Raw genomic sequence first — 17,973 nt, 5'->3', positions numbered from 1 at the left:
ATTTAATAATGCCCTAAGGCAGGTAATTCAAATTTTATTAAAGTGAAATGATTTGACAGTCAGACTTTGAATTTAATGCATGAATGTTTCATTTAAGCTCTTAGAACTGAGAAGGAAAAAAACTTTTTTTCTGATAGCTTTCTAAAAAAATGTTCAAAATAATTCAGATTTATTTTAGCTATGCTTTACTAAAATAACTTTAGTTTGGGGATTTAAAATGACATTCATTTTTACATGACATGTCTAGACATCTGGAGGGTTTTGATAACCGAGACTTATTATTCCCATGAATTACCTGGGACTTTTTATATTACCATTTAAGAAGTATGAACTATGGTTTTGTACTTGTTTGAAGAGTTCACATGTAACTCATCCAGATCCAAGGCTAGTTCAGATTTCTGGGAGCCAGTTTACCCATCGAACTTATGGGTGTAGGAGAACCAAACCGTAGGCACAACAAATCAGAAATAAGACCAAGCTTTCTGACCAGTTTCTTTGCTGCCCTTGGCATAATAATGTGACTTCAAAGACCCAGAAAGGGCCTCTGCCCAAATATGCGGGTAAATTTGACACAGGGATCTTTCAGAAATACTTACTTTTTTCTTCTTCCATTTTTTCGTTTTCTAGTCTATTGGGAGCACACTTACCATTTCCCCTTTTAAGGGAGGGAAAGGAGATGATCTAGAATTTTTTGACATTGGTTTTTACAGAAAACAATTATGATTAGCTATAGTTACTGCAAACATGTGTGCAGTTTAACAATATTTGAGTCACAGGGGATTCAGGCAAATATATGAACAGTCAGGATAGCTTTCTAAAAACTGACTCATATTTAATGAAACAAACAGGCAAGTAATTATTTCATTGGAAGGTTAGTATTATAGTGTTTGATGCTACCTGTGACATTTATTACATCTAAGAAGACGATGTTATAAATTGCAAAAGTACACATGGGGAAGAGTTGAGTACAGTCTGAACATGACTTCAGGTTCTATCATAATATTGATATTAACCTTCAAATGAAATAATTACTTGCCTGTTTGTTTCATTAAATATTAGCCAATTATTAGAAAGCTATTCTGTTTAAAAATTTGCCTATTTCCCCTGTGACTCAGTTTAATTGTTAAGCAGAACACATGTTTACAGTAACTATAGTTAGTTATAATTATTTTCTGTAAAAACCAATGCCACAGAATTCTAATTAAGGGGAAACTATCAGTGTGCTCCAAATATATTAGAAAAAAAGAAAAAAGTAAGAAGAGAAAAGATAAGTAAGTATCTCTGAATGATTCTTGTGTCAAACTTACCCTCATATTTGGGCAGAAACCTTTTCTGGGTCTTCAAAGTCACATTCAGACTATACTGAATTCTTCCTCATGTATACTTTTGCAGTTAATAACGTTGTCTTCTTAAGTTTAATAAATACTATAGCTAGCATCAATTTCTTATCAGTTTTCTTTTATAACCTGACAAAGTTGGAGGTTAGAAAAGGCCAAGCCATTATGGAAAAGGAGGGGCTGTGTGGGGAAGGGATAATGTCAACTCTGAATGACCAAGGAGGCAAAAGCTATTATCCTTCCAGGATAAATGGAAATCTCAGAGCCATATTTTTAGTCAATAGAACTTGGACTTGACTCACTCTAATAATTTAATATGATATACAGCATTAGGGTGAGAAATGAGAGCTCAATGGATATAGCTGTTTTCTATTTACTATATCATATAGAATTGTCCCAAAATAAATGAATTTCCTAAAGGACTTCAAAATGATTTCAAGAAAAGGCCTATTAAAATACCAAGGGTACTCAGCCCATCTATTATGTGTTTATTGTATGATATAAAAGTTGTTATTAACCCAAGAATGAAAAATATCAAAACTGTATAGACATTTCTTCAAGATGACCAAAGAAGGAAAATAAGCCTTACTTCCATATCTGTCTCTTTTTTTGTGTGTATTGAAATGTTAATAATTTATTGAGGGTAAGATTGCTGAAATGATTTATCCCTCCCCCTTCACTTGAATTTAAACAAAATTGTATTTGGGAGGAAGAAAGAAAACATTTTGCAGTCATGGGTCAGCTTTTATGTTGAACATTAATATGTTAGGATACCTTAAGTAGAGTAGATTTTGTTATTTTAAACTTCATATATTTTCCATAAGAAAGACACCAAGACCAGGTTCATCTCACCTAAACATGTTGTACTGTGTCTCTTTCCTCATGGATGCTCATTATTGGTATTTCCTCAAAGCAATTTTTAAATTTTGTTTTTCCAGTTTGTGGCTTATTAAGAAAAGATTATTCACAAAGAAGCATTCATTTCATTTTCCACCGTCAGTTCTTTCCAGCTCTTCTTTTCCATGATGAAGTTCATAGATACTTTGTTGTTATTCAGTCGCTCAGTCATGTCTGACTCTTTGCAACCCCATGGACTGCAGCATGCCAGGCTTCCCTGTCCCTCGCCATCTCCTGGAACTTGCTCAAATTCATGTCCATTGAATTGGTGATGCCATCCAAACATCTCGTCTTTTGTCATCCCCTCTGTCAAAACTTAGGAAAGCATGTTTGTCATAACCCAGAAACTATGAAAACCCAGCACATAAAGGGACCTTGCCAGAGGGCACTTGCTGTTGGAGTCCTCATGGTTCAGCCTAGTGGGCCTCCTCTCTTTGTAGGTGAATCACCTACACCCTGAGCCTCTGTTACCCCCGAATGCAGATAACCCTCATTTATATGCCTGCACCAGGCCTCCCTGTTAAGCTCTGGAATTGGATGCCCAGCTGTTTGCATGACTTTTCTTCTGCATGTGCCAAAGACCTATATACTGAGTTTCAGACTCAGTATATAAAAGATTGAATTTATGATCTTCCTTTTTTAAAAAAAAAATTCTTTTGTTTCTATTCAAATCCACTTGGTTACTTTTGTGTGTTTTTCAAAAAATATTGATTTTTATTTATTTATTTGACTGCGCCAGGTATTAGTTGCAGCACATGGGATCTCTTTTAGTTGCAGCATGTGGGATCTAGTCCCCTGGCCAGGGATGCAACCCCGGCCCCCTGCATTGGGAGCATGGAGTCTTAGTCACTGGCCCACCAGAGAAGTGCCATGATCGTGATTTGCAGACTAGCCTTTCTTCCAGTTTTCTCATGGTCCGTCCATATTGCTGCAAAAGACATTATTTCATTCTTTTTATGGCCAAGTAATATTCCATTGTGTATATGTAATACATCTTCTTTTCCATTCCTCTGTTGATGGACATTTAGAATGCTTCCACATCCTGGCTATTGTAAATAGTGTGGCAGTGAAAACTGGGGTGGACGCATCTTTTTAAATTATATATGTATGTATCTTTTTGAACTATCTCTCAGTGTATGCCCAAGAGTGGGATTGCTGGGTTGTATGGTAACTCATGGAAAACTCAACAGCGGCCACAGGACTGGAAAAGGTCAGTTTTCATTCCAGTCCCAAAGGCAATGCCAAAGAATGTTCAAACTACCGCACAATTGCACTCATCTCACAGGCTAGTAAAGTAATGCTTAAAATTCTCCAGGCCAGGCTTCAGCAATATGTGAACCGTGAACTTCCAGATGTTCAAGCTGGATTTAGAAAAGGCAGAGGAACCAGAGATCAAGTTGCCAACATCCACTGGATCATGGAAAAAGCAAGAGAGTTCCAGAAAAACATCTATTTCTGCTTTATTGACTATGCCAAAGCCTTTGACTGTGTGGATCACAATAAACTGTGGAAAATTCTTCAAGAGATGGGAATACCAGACCACCTGACCTGCCTCTTAAGAAACCTGTATGCAGGTCAGGAAGCAACAGTTAGAACTGGACATGGAACAACAGACTGGTTCCAAATAGGAAAAGGAGTTCGTCAAGGCTGTATATTGTCACTCTGCTTATTTAACCTATATGCAGAGTACATCATGAGAAACACTGGGCTGGAGGAAGCACAAGCTGGAATCAAGATTGCCGGGAGAAATATCAATAACCTCAGATATGCAGATGACACCACCCTTATGGCAGAAAGTGAAGAAGAACTAAAAAGCCTCTTGATGAAAGTGAAAGAGGAGAGTGAAAAAGTTGGCTTAAAGCTCAAGATTCAGAAAACAAAGATCATGGCATGTGGTCTCATCACTTCATGGGAAATAGATGGGGAAACAGTGGAAACAGTGGCTGACTTTATTTTTTTGGGCTCCAAAATCACTGCAGATGGTGATTGCAGCCATGAAATTAAAAGACACTTGCTCCTTGGAAGGAAAGTTATGACCAACCTAGATAGCATATTCAAAAGCAGAGACATTACTTTGCCAACAAAGGTCTGTCTAGTCAAGGCTATGTTTTTTCCAGCGGTCATGTATGGATGTGAGAGTTGGACTATAAAGAAAGCTGAGCGCCGAAGAATTGATGCTTTTGAACTGTGGTGTTGGAGAAGAGTCTTGAGAGTCCCTTGGACTGCAAGGAGATCCAACCAGTCCATCCTAAAGGAGATCAGTCTTGAGTATTCGTTGGAAGGACTGATGTTGAAGCTGAAACTCCAATATTTTGGCCACCTGATGCAAAGAGCTGACTCATTTGAAAAGACTGTGATGCTGGGAAAGATCGAAGGCAGGAGGAGAAGGGAATGACAGAGGATGAGATGGTTGGATGGCATCACTGACTCGATGGACATGGGTTTGGGTAGACTCCCAGAGTTGGTGATGGACAGGGAGGCCTGGCTTGCTGCGGTTCATGGTGTCACAAAGAGTTGGACACGACTGAGCGACCGAACTGAACTGAACTGAACTGATGATAACTCTATTTTTAGTCTTTTAAGGAACCTTTGTATATTCTCCATAGTGGCTGTACCAATTTACGTTCCCACAAACAGTGCAGAAGGGTACCTTTTTCTTCACACTCCTCCCTTATTTACTGCTTGTAGTCTTTTTATGATGGCCATTCTGATCATTCTGATCCTTCAGTTTTAATTAAACAAACATGCCAGTTAAAACTAGTTTTGATAGCATACAATGCTAAAATAGTCTAGACAATGCCCAATATCTTATACAGAATCTGAAATATTTGTTGGATAATATGGAGGTTTCTCCTATCAAGAGATTTGACACTATGTAATATCATTCTCAGGCTTCCCTGGTAGCTCAGCTGATAAAGAAACCATCTGCATTGCAGGAGACCCTGGTTCAATCCCTGGGTGGGGAAGATCCCCTGAAGAAGGGATAGGCTACCCACTCCAGTATTAATGGGCTTCCCTGGCAGCTCAGATGGTTAAGAATCCACCTGCAATGTGGGAGACCTGGGTTTGATCCCTGGGTTGGGAAGATCTCCTGGAGGAGGGCATGGCAACTTAACTCTAGTATTCTTGCCCAGAGAATCCCCATGGACAGAGGATCCTGATGGGCTACAGTCCATGAGGTCCAAAGAGTCGGACACGACTGAGCGATTAAGCACAGCAATACCATTCTCAGAATAAATTAATTGTTAAACTAATAAAACCATTTTGGTTTTGGATGAGTCTATTTTATATCATGTCTGTATAGTCAAAGCTGTGATTTTTCCAGTATTCATTTACAGATGTGAGAGCTGGACCATAAAGCAAGCTGAGTGCTGAACAATTGATGATTTTGAACTGTGGCTCTGGAGAAGACTCTTGAGAGTCCCTTGGATTGCAAGGCGACCAAACCAGTCAATCCTAAAGGAAATCAACCCTGAATATTTATTGGAAGAACTGATGCTGAAGCTGAAGCTCCAGTACTTTGGTCACCTAATGCAAAGAGCCAACTCTTCGGAAAAGACGCTGATGCTGGGAAAGATTGAAGGCAGGAGGACAAGGAAATGACAGAATATGAGATGCTTGGATGGCATCACAGACTCAATGGACATGAGTTTGAATAAACTCTGGGAGATGGTGACAGGGAAGTCTGTGGGGTCGAAAACAGACACGGCTTATCGACTGAAAAAAAAAACAAATTTTCTATTACATTGCTTCTTTAAATGCCTGCACAATTTCTGAATTCTTATACTTTTAGTGGTTAGAAACTCATAAGTTTTGAGGGCTTGTCTGTAGAATATATTTTCAAAGACATCTTAGAAGCATGGAGTTGAATTGGATCTCAGAAAGTTATTTAATCTAGTCTTCTGCCTGAAGAGGCCTTCAGCTAAATTATTACAGATGGTTGATTTCCATATCTAGGAACAAGCAAACAAACCTTCATTGTATGAGATAACTACTTCAGAGGTTTTTTATTTTAACTCCTGCATAATGCAAAAGGAAAAATAAAAACAAAAAACCTCAAGAAATAGTCTCCTGGTAAAGTATGAACTGAATTGGAGCACCATTTTGATAGTAATATTTTTTATGGTTTACCATAAATGAATATTTTTGATGAATGTATTCCAAGATTTATGTTTTTCTTGTGTTAGCAGCATGTGAGATTTCCAGTAACCTTTATGGTACAGAGAAACTCATGTAATTTTTCACAAACACGAATGAATGTTGATTCTAATTTTAGTCAGGGTACAACCAATGGTTCTCTAATGGTATCTTTTATTTCAATAATAATTATATTTAGTGGGTCCCAGCAATAAAATCACTGTAATGAGGAATAAAAGATTATAAATATGAATAACAGTGTTATTAATCATCTAAATTAGTCATTTATGGCACATTTCTGGACCTGAAATATTTCCATAGGAAATAATGCTAAAATCCACATTTACTTATAATTAGACATAATACAAACCTTCTCCTTAAAATAGTTGCTCAAATCCCAATTCAGCTTAATTTCATTGACTTTGATTTCTGGACTGAAAGCATTAAACTTGAACCTAGTGAAAAATGTGTAATATGTGCATTCAATTAAGAAGTAATTAGATACTCAATCACCCTTACAACACACTTGGGATTAGGGAAGAAGGAAGGAAAATGTGACTCACTGTTGTGTATAAAACAGTTTTGTTAATGAGTTGAGTGCTAATTGAGATTGAGAAAGTGTCAAAAAAGCATAAGGTAGATTGGCTTGGGAAGAACTTTAAAAGCTAAGTTTAGTGGTTTATGATACTTTGGTGCAGAAGAGTTGGATATGACTTAGCAGTTAAACAATAATATGTATGCAATATACAAAGCAACCTGATGTGTTCTTGAGTTTTGGTTAAAGTTTAAAAATGTGTTTATTATTTTATTTTGACTGTGCTGGGTCTTTGTTGCAGTTTACAGGCTTCTTGCGGCAGCTTCTCTTGTTGCGGAGCACGGTCTCTAGGTGTGTGGGTGTCAGTACTTGCGGCTCCCAGTCTCTGGAGCACAAGCTTAGTACTTGTGGCACACAGGCTGAGTCGCTCAGCAGCACGTGGGATCTTCCTGGACCAGGGATGGAACCCATGTCCCCTGCACTGGCAGGCAGATTTTTTTACCATGAACCACCAGAGAAACCCTACACCTTCATTCTAAGTAACACATTCTAGTGAGCGATGACAGGAAAGAATGAACGCTGTTTTGTGTTTCAGACCCTGGGCTATATTTTATCTCATTTAATCCTCACATTGATCTCGTGAGTCGTGTTCTTTCATTTCCATTTTAGAAATAAAGACCCTAAGTCAGAGGGGTTGAGTAACTTGCTCAGGTCACAGACAGTACACTGCAAACCCAAGGTTCACATCCAGGTGGGTTTCACTGCAAACCCTGAGCTCTTTTCACTGCACATTTCAAATAACAAAGGGCAGATAATCCTTGCATATCTTTGCCTCCTTATCTCTCTTTTAAAAAAATTTATTAATTTATTTATTGGCTGCACCACAAAGCATGTGGGATCTTAGCTTCTTGACCAGGGGGGATTGAACCTGTGCTTTATACATTAGAAGGTAGAGTCTTGACCACTGGACCACCAGGGAAGTCCTTCCTTATCTCTTTAGATAGGTTCCTAGGATTGAGATTTCTAGGGAAAAAGGACATCCAAGCTTTCATTTTTGGTATCACATTGCTAATATCCCCAGTTGGTGCTCAGTCACTCAGTCGTGTCTGACTCTTTGTGACCCCATGGACTGTAGGCAGCCAGGCTCCTCTGTCCATGGGATTTCCCAGGCAAGATACTGGAGTGGGTTGCCATTCTCTTCTCCAGGGAATCTTCCCAACCCAAGGACTGAACCCACGTCTCTTGTGTCTCCTGAATTGGCAAGCGGATTCTTTACCAATAGTGCCACCTGGGAAGCCCCAATATCCCCTAAGTGTTAGGCTAATTTATGCTTGCATCATGGGTTCAAGGTGTTTTTGCCCTTTTAAAAATCAGTCACTTTATACTTTTCACCCCTTTCTCATCTCCTTTTTTACTCCTCACTGTCTTGAAATGTGTTCATCTCCATTACCTATTGAAATTTCTGTGGCAAGAGTCACTCTTTGATTTTCTTTCTGTTCTTTGTCCCTGTGTCTCTAAATAGAATACATGTTCGCGGCAGAAAATTCCAATAATACACAAAAGAATGAAGCAACAAGTGTCTCTCAAACCCTCCTCTCAGTGACGAGCACTGGGTTGAAAGTGGAGGCCCCCGGTGGCACAGCGGTGGATGGATGGCTTGGGTACCATTCTGACTCCACCACCAGTTAGCTGTGTGACCTTGACAAAGTTACTGATATCTCTGAGTCTAATTCGTTCTTTTAAAAAAATTCTTTAATATTTTTTATTGTAGTATAAAGACTCTCTGCTTTTGGAGATTTTTTACTGAATTATCTTACTTAAAGAGGGACACGGCAGTGGGTTATCAATTGGCTGAACCAAACTCCTTGGAACAAAGGTCAGCCAAGCAACTCTGCAACTTCTAAGAAGGACACGCGTGCACATGTGCTTTTTTATTTTTGAGAGCTTTTCAGGAAGTTCTTCAATGGTAATTTGATTTGCGCTCATTCCCTAGGGTGTCTTCATAGAAGATAATTTAAGGTTCAGAAATAGTCACATGAAAGATAGCATCTGTTATAATTATATTGAAATAGCTGATGATTTAGAAGACTTCTTAAGATTATGGCCTTACTTCAAGGTCTCATTATGAACAATGATCATTGGGTAATAGAAAATTTCCTTTTATAGTTAAACTTTCTTATTATTTATATATAGATAAATGAGTATTTGGAAGAAGTCCTAACGAGGGAGAAAGTCAGCCTGATTACCTTTGTATATTCCAAATGTCATTTCTTTAGATTATTATACCAGATAAATTAAAAAAAATTTTTTTTTACAATATTGTGTTGGTTTCTGTCATACAACAACATGAATCAGCCATAATTATATATATATCCCCCTCCAGTTGAGCCTCCCTCTCCTTCCCCCATCCCAGCTCTCTAGGTGATCACAGAGCACAGAGCTGAGCTCCCTGTGTTTCATAGCAACTTCTCACCAGCTATCCGCTTTACACATGACAGCGTATATATGTTGATGCTATTTCTCCATTTGTCCCACTCTCTCCCTTCCCCACTGTGTCCACAAGTCCATTCTGTACATCTGTGTCACCTTTCCTTCCCTGCAAGTAAATTTATGTTCTGATTACCAAATGATAGAATTATTAGAGAAAGTTTAGAAAATATACATGGAGAAGGCGATGGCACCCGACTCCAGTACTCTTGCCTGGAAAATCCCATGGATGGAGGGGCCTAGTAGGGTGCAGTCCATGGGGTCGTGAAGAGTCGGACACGACTGACTTCACTTTCACTTTCACTTTCATGCATTGGAGAAGGAAATGGCAACCCACTCCAGTGTTCTTGCCTGGAGAATCCCAGGGACGGGGGAGCCTGTTGGGCTGCTGTCTATGGGGTTGCACAGAGTCAGACACGACTGAAGCGACTTAGCAGCAGCAGCAGCAGAAAATATACAAATGCATAAAAAGGAGCTTATGTATCAAATCATGCTAATCCATTAAATAGAAAGGCCTTTAGTTTTGTTTCCGCCATGAAGTGTGTTAAAATAACAGGAAAGAGTTTTTTTTTTTTAAAGTGTCAAAACTTACAAGAATAGAGAAAGCAAAAGAAGAGACGGCAGGAACGGTATTTTGGAAGCAGGTGGCTGTGCGGGAATGGATTTATCACACACAAGGAACAAGCCTGTTTACATGACAGTATCTCTCAAAGTCCCAGGAATTGGTGGCAACGGATGTGTCTAGAAGTTGAAGGAGGCTCAAATCATCCGGACTTGTTAGTAGCTGTTGGAGAAGCAGTTACATCTCTAGGAGCCCTTCTAATCTGTGGTGAATCCCCGTAAGTCCTTATGCTGTGATGAAGGGAGAGTTCCTCTCTTAGAGCACTGAGGCTCGATTGAGGGTTGGGAAACCTTTCTGAAGACTGGGGGATTAAGTAACATCTTTATTGTGCACCTCCTCCCCTACTCATCCGTCAGTACCCTGGCAGGAAGACGTCTACTCAAACAGCAGATGTGCTTGACCAAAGTAATCCAAGAAAACAGATGTGGGATCCAGGAAACAGAAGATCCCCAGAGTGATGGTGAAGTGAGGTGGCCAGCGTGGAGGGTGTGAGTCTGGATATTAGCAGGCGAGAAGGTTCTAGAAGAGCTTTCTCCAGAAATACAGAGTTGATAGACTGCATGATATGTCTTAACTTCTTGAGAGGAGAGTCAGACAATTGTAGGCAATTTGGGATTGAGTACTTAGGTGAGGAAAGCTTGAGATAACGATTCATTCCAGAGAAAACAAAAAGTTGTGCAAGAAAGGAAAATGAATGATATATTAATACTGGTAGTTCAGCTCTGAATAATATTTTCGTGTTTGCTAAGTTACTTCAGTGGTGTCTGACTCTTTGCGACCCTGTGGACTGTAGCCTGCCAGGCTTCTCTGTAAACTGGAGTGGGTTTGAATTCCCTCCTCCAGAGAATTTTCCCAACCCAGGGATCAAACCTGCGTCTTTTATGTCTCCTGCATTCTCAGGTGGGTTCTTTACCATAACACCACCTGGGAAGCCGGATAATATTTACATCATCACAATAAAAGAAATTGAATATTGATCCAACCAAAATTGCTCTATACTGTATTGGGAGGTTGAAGGGAAGGGTTTACAGTGTGTGATGTGTGTGTGTGATGTGTGTGTGTGATGTGTGTGTGTGATGTGTGTGTGTGATGTGTGTGTGTGTGTGTGTGTGTCTAGAGGGGTGGTGGCTGACAGAAGGAAAAGAGGATCTGTCTATCTGTCTTTTGTCTAATTGATGTTTTGGACCATGGTAGCTTAATTTTTTTGCTTCCCTCATGGCTCAGATGGTAAATAATCTACCTGCAATGCAGGAAACTCAGGTTTGATCTCTTGAGTTGGGAATATCCCTTGGAGGAGGGAACGGCAACCCACTCCATTATTCTTGCCTGGAGAATCCCCATGGACAGAGGAGCCTGATGGGCTACAGTCCATGGAATTGCAAAGAATTGGACACAACTGAGTGATTAAGCACAGCGCACACAGCTTAATTTTTAGAATAATTGGATATATTCTTAAAATGAAATTGAATTACTTTCATAAACTTGGAATCTCCACCTCTAGAACACCCTTTCCCAAATGTGTTCTGCAGAGCAGTGTTCCCTCGAGGTGTTTGTTAAATCAAGAGGTGACTGTTCCTGTACATTTGGGGAATCCTGAATATGATATTTTCCTTTTGGAGATTAACAATGCACATTAGCGTATTAGAGACAGATGATTTTGTATGAAATAATCATGTTTTACTCAATTTGATCAGAGTTTTCACTGTTTTTTTGACTATAGATCCATTTTTTCCCACCTAACTTCCAGAGTTATGTGAAACATATTTGAGCAAGTGGCAGGGGGGCCTACAGTTTATTTTCCTTTTTCAAAAAATTCATGCATGCTGACCTTTAGGCTTCCTTTAAAAAGCTCTAAAATTCTGAGGCTTGACAATGTGGATCATCAGTTAGTTTTATGTCAGTCACTTTGATTTATAATTTGTTGGGTTATAGTTGTCAAATGCATATATAAACAGCATCCTATTTTACCTTCAAAATCATATCTTTGAGGCATAATCTTAAAATATTTGATCATGGCTCACTATCTTATTTGAAATTTAATTTGGAAATATATACCCTAGCATTATTAATGTTTTCTAATAAATTGTTCTATATAGGGAATACCAGACCACCTGACCTGCCTCTTGAGAAACCTATATGCAGGTCAGGAAGCAACAGTTAGAACTGGACATAGAACAACAGACTGGTTCCAAATAGGAAAAGGAGTACATCAAGGCTATATATTGTCACTCTGCTTATTTAACTTATATGTGGAGTAGATCATGAGAAACATTGGGCTGGAGGAAGCACAAGCTGGAATCAAGATTGCCGGGAGAAATATCAATAACCTCAGATACGCAGATGACACCACCCTTATGGCAGAAAGTGAAGAAGAACTAGAGAGCCTCTTGATGAAAGTGAAAGAAGAGAGTGAAAAAGTTGGCTTAAAGCTCAACATTTGGAAAACTAAGATCATGGCGTCTGGTCCTGTCACTTCATGGGAAATAGATGGGGAAACAGTGGAAACAGTGGCTGACTTTATTTTTCTGGGCTCCAAAATCACTGCAGATGGTGACTGCAGCCATGAAATTAAAAGACGCTTACTCCTTGGAAGGAAAGTTACGACCAACCTAGACAGCATCTTAAAAAGCAGAGACATTACTTTGCCAACAAAGGTCCGTCTAGTCAAGGCTATGGTTTTTCCAGCGGTCATGTATGGATGTGATAGTTGAAATATAAAGAAAGCCGAGCGCCGAAGAATTGATGCTTTTAAACTGTGGTGTTGGAGAAGACTCTTGAGAGTCCCTTAGACTGCAAGAAGATCCAACCAGTCCATCTTAAGGGAGATCAGTCCTGGGTGTTCATTGGTAGGACTGATGTTGAAGCTGAAACTCCAATACTTTGGCCACCTGATGCGAAGAGCTGATTCATTTGAAAAGACCCTGATGCTGGGAGGGATTGAGGGCAGAAGGAGAAGGGGACGACAGAGGATGAGATGGTTGGATGGCATCACCGACTCAATGGACATGGGTTTGGGTGGACTCCCGGAGTTGGTGATGGACACAGAGGCCTGGCATGCTGAGGTTCATGGGGTCACAAAGAGTCGAACACCACTGAACGATTGAAGTGAACTGAACTGATGTGAATATATACATACATGTGTGGTCATGTGTATGTACATATATACAAGGAAATCCATACATGTATCATGTATGAACAATTTTAAAGTATTGTATCATAGTTTATTAAAAAAGGAAATTGCGTAGTTTTTCTCTAGTTTTTTTTCCTACAGTGAATGTTCTTACACATAAATTTTTATATAATTAGGTGATTGTATCTCTATCATAAGTTTCAAGAAGTGTAATTCTGGGTGAAAAGTATATGCATAATTTTAATAGATATTTGTTGCCCAAAAAACTGGACTAGTTCATATTCAACAACTGTATGAACCAGTTGTGTTTCCCCAGCCCATCTGTTGTAACACGAGTAGATGTATTGAATGAAAATCTTAGCTGATATTATTTTCTAAATGAGAAGACTCTTAGTTATCTCAAAATATCTGCTTGTTTCCTGTGTTATTCTGTATTTATTATTTCTTCATTTATTCAATAGAATTTGGGGACTAGGAAGAAGTGGTCTTTGTGCTTAGTTACCACCTGCCATTATTACACCCAAAATTAATGACAACAACTAAAAGCTTTATTTATTATTTTGCATGACATACACATTTTTTATTTAGAAAACAGTTCAAGCATTCATTTATTTGGCTTGAAAATACATGTTTCTATGAAATTTTGCATTAATAGATTCTGTCAAAGAAAGAAATGTGGAAAAATTGCAGAGGTGACAGACATGAGCATGAAGATATTTTTGAAATTTCCACATTTTCTTACAAAACTTCTCGTTGTTGCTGTCTCCTGTTGGACTGTAGAAAAGACTTTTCAGTTTGCTGTGGAAGAATATCAGTAACGTAATTGACTCCTTTTTTTTTGCCTTGAAGGAGGAAGACAATGGTCCTATGGTGTTCTTGGATAAGAAACGGAAACTTTGAGCTGCAGCTTCGGTTTATCCTCAGAGCCTGCATTGTTTTCTTCATCTAAGCCAACTGTGATGGACATCTGTGACAGTTGCCTGTACACGAGCTCTAATGAAATGTTAGAAATGGCTGTACATTCAAATGGAGCCCCATATTCTGTATCCACATCACTGCTGCTAGTATTCACATTTTTGCACTTACTGTTTATTGCTTATGTGTAGAGGAAATGAAACTAGTTTTCAGAGTTATTGTTAATATGAATGCATATATATCATGTATTAACACTGAGACAGGAAAAATACATTTCCAGCATTTGCAGTCCTTCATTTCCTGTCTCCAACAGAAAATTCACTCATTCGGAGAATAATGTAATTCTTGATAATAAAATGAAAGTTCTGATCAAGAGCAGCATACAGCTTCAAAATGGAATGTGAAGGATTAGTAAAAATCTTATCCTGTGTTACTTTTCAACCCTCATACCATGATTAATGTCAGGGTGATTTGTTATAAAACATAATTTGGGAGTTAATGCAAGAACATAATACTTACTTTATATATTACTTTCTTAGACGATTTAATTGAATATACGAATCTAATCGTACTTGACATATGAGAAGCTGTGGTTTCTAGAAATTTGAGAAAGGTGTAAGAAATAAACTGGATAAAAAGCAGATACTTTATTTTTATTTTATAGCTTTATTTTCCATAATAGAAACATAAATTTAATAGTATGGCATAATAATTAAGTGGTGTACATTTTATGTCTTTAAAATATTTTATTCTGTAGGTTTCACATCAGTATATTGAGATATTTCTTTCGAAGATGATCAATATCTTTATTTTAATTAATATTAAGTGCTACTAGCAAATTTAAGCATATGCTTAGATGCGATTAGATGTGGCAGAACGAGATAATTTATGTAAAGCAGTAGAGTGCCTGGCACAAAGCTAGTACTTAGTACATGTTATTAGTCGTCATTATAATTATTCTTGTAAAACTAATGACTTCAGTAACATAGACCCAATTTTGAGGGATTTCATGATACAAAATATCAAAGTTAGAAATAATACAGATGGAATTAGGAAGTATGTGTTGAGAGATTTTAGATGTGTTGGGTGGAGGTTGTAATAATGAAAAGCATTAAATGCAAATAAAAAAAAATCACACCAAATATCCCTGAAAATGGAAGCCAAGATGGTTCATGGTGGAGACTTGGGCAGTGGAGTCATAGCTCTGGAGCTGTGGGTGGGAATAGTGGTGTGCATCTTGTGGATTGACTCTCCTGCTTTTCAAGCAGTGTTCTGGGTCAGGCGAAGCCTCTGGTTTTTGTGGCTTGTCTCGCCCAGCATGAAACTTCCACCCTATGAATAAGCTGAGGTTAAGGTGAGCAAGGTCCTGGTATTCTCAGTCTGCCTCTGGGTGGAAAACCTCTGCTCTGTGAGTGGGGGTTGGGTGGAGGAAGGGGGCTTAGGGGCTCTTGAAAGTTAGCCTCTGTAAACCTTTTAAGGATCCTTTGATTGAGGTTTGAGGGAAGAAGGAACCCCATCTTCCTGGCCATACCCACCTAAAATGGGTATTTAATCCTACTAAACTGGAATGAGTGTGTTTATGGCTCAGATTCCAAATAATCTTACTGAGATTCAGGAGAGTTTTCTTGAATACATTTTTCTCCATTTGTTGCATGTCCTTAGGAAAATTTCTGGACACTTTGCATTTCTTCTCCTTTTTTTTTTTTTAATTAAAGTTTTTCTTCTGGACTATTTTTGAAGTTTCTACTGAATTTGCAACAATATTGTTTCTTTCTTCTTTTTTTTTAAATGTTTTTGTATTTTGCCCATGAGGCATGTGGGATCTTAGCTTCCTTACCAGGGATTGAACCTGCACCTCCTGCATTGAAAGGCAAAATCTTAATCACTGGACCACTAGGGAAGTTCTCCCCTCACTTTTTAAAAAAATTGTCAGGTATGGTTATATCACTGGGAAGCAGGTCTGTGGAGCTTCTCATGTGGCCATTCTGGCTATAATGCTCTGTCATCTAAGATGGTACATTACTCAAAAGCTTAGGCTGTCAAGTTCCTTTTGGAATTTTCACTTGAGTAAGCAAAATTGTGTGTCAAATACCATCACTGTGATTGAGGGTAGACTCATGCTTTTGGATACCTTTAAGTTTCTTGAAAGTGAAGTTGACATAACAATAATAGTCATTAACCTACTGTGTTTATTACTTACTCTGAAATTTTCTCCATTTTATTTTTCTATTTAATTAAGAGCAATTAATTAGTATGTGCTGATTAATGACTTTCAAGTCTGACCTCTACAAGACTGTGCCTCAAGATAGCATGTGCATGAAGAGGCACCCAGAAACCTCATTTTCCTTAGAATGCATGCACTTCTGTTAGAGTATATTAATATAGCAGATATCGCTATGATAAAAAGCAACCTCTACTTTTTTTCATACAGAATATTATTTGTATCATAGTGTAGAGTATTATGTAAAAGATGAGGCATTCTACATCAATGATGTAACACAATCCCTAAAGAGAGGCTCACAGAAACATTTGTTCCTCTTGCTGCATTCCCTCCTTTGTTTAGAGGTGTTTTCTTCTGCTACTTTTTTTTTTTTTTTAATTTTTGGCAGTGTTGGGTCTTCATTGCGGTGCTCAAGGTCTTCTTTAGTTGGGGCACACTGTTCTAGTCGTCCCTGCAGTGTTATTCACCAGTCAGGGCTAGATGTGGGATCTTGGTCCCCTGACCAGGAACGGAAGCACATCCCCTGCCGTGGAACGTGGACTCTTAACCACTGGACCAGCAGGAAGTCTCTCCTGTGCCACTTCTGTGTGACCCTGGCAACTGACACTCAGGTCATGTGGTGTGACACATGACCCTTCACATGGGTTTTTCTTTTTTTTTAAGAATAATAACAACATGGAAGAAAAAGTTTTATTGGAAACTTTATGTTGTATTTGACTTATATTACACTTTAATAAAGTATACTAGAAATTTTCTAATTCTGGTTATATAGGAATACCCATTTGGGGTTGATGCTATTGAGTTTTAAGAAACTTTTCAATTTCTAAAACTTCAATGAATCTGCATGAATGACTGACCTTGTAAGGCTTTTACACATCTACCATCCAATGCAACACTGTAGTTTTAGTGAGTCAATAAAATTAAGGAATTTCTTAGCGCTGCTCCAAAGACCTATATACGCTTGTGTCATTCCCTTTTGGTCTGGATTCATTTCCAGAATGACTCTACCGCAAAATTCCTTTGATAAACTTTGATTGCTTTCAATTTACATTGGAATTCAGTCAACTTCAATAGGAATTTTCTTCTGAAATTATATTAGAATCTGGCCCAAAGGGATTTAAAAAAAAATGCATAATAAAGTCTATACATTGCATGAAAAACATGTTATCTTTTATAACATAAAGATGCTTCTTTGTGGCATAAAGAAAATCTGCAGTGTTATTATAGCAAAAGACTGGGATGAAAATTAACTCCTGGAAATTTCAATCATATTAAATAAATTTCCTAATAGAAGCTGTTTTCAGCAAATCTTGTTTGAATAAAATAATCTTAAGAAAATCTTTATAATTAACATGTTTCCCCTTACTCTTCTACTCATACTTAGAAATGATCTGTATATGATATAGTTCCAAAAATTCAAGAGAGATGTTTGAGGCCCTATTAGACAATTCACTTGCATGTCTAGTGAAGTCTCTTATAAGGATTTTGCCTCTTAAGCTCAATAGTTATGATGGTCAACCTCAAATTTTCATACATAACCAGAAACGTGAAGCAGTTTGGAAAATACAGGGACTAGGTAAGAAAAACCTATACTTCCACAGATCTTGGTTTTCTATATCCACAGAAAAGAAATGTGAATGCAGTTTTTCTTGTGGGTCAATTGGCTTTTCTAGGAGGAGGAATTAATGCTTC

At 38.2% G+C, this 17,973-nt stretch overlaps 1 protein-coding gene across 2 annotated transcripts in view; it reads left to right on the top strand.

Annotated features, from left to right (window-relative positions):
- Positions 1-17,034, top strand: part of CA8 (carbonic anhydrase 8) — an 84,393-nt gene extending 67,359 nt beyond the window's left edge. For both annotated transcript variants that reach the window (XM_027561038.1, XM_027561037.1), the window contains exon 9: positions 13,995-17,034. The gene's annotated coding sequence lies outside the window, so the exon portion shown is untranslated. The remainder of the gene's footprint in view (positions 1-13,994) is intronic.
- Positions 17,035-17,973: the final 939 nt, after the last annotated feature.

Source organism: Bos indicus x Bos taurus, chromosome 14, assembly GCF_003369695.1.
Source record: "Bos indicus x Bos taurus breed Angus x Brahman F1 hybrid chromosome 14, Bos_hybrid_MaternalHap_v2.0, whole genome shotgun sequence".
NCBI classification, from domain to species: domain Eukaryota; kingdom Metazoa; phylum Chordata; class Mammalia; order Artiodactyla; family Bovidae; genus Bos; species Bos indicus x Bos taurus.
This window is presented reverse-complemented; position numbering and strand designations above follow the sequence as displayed.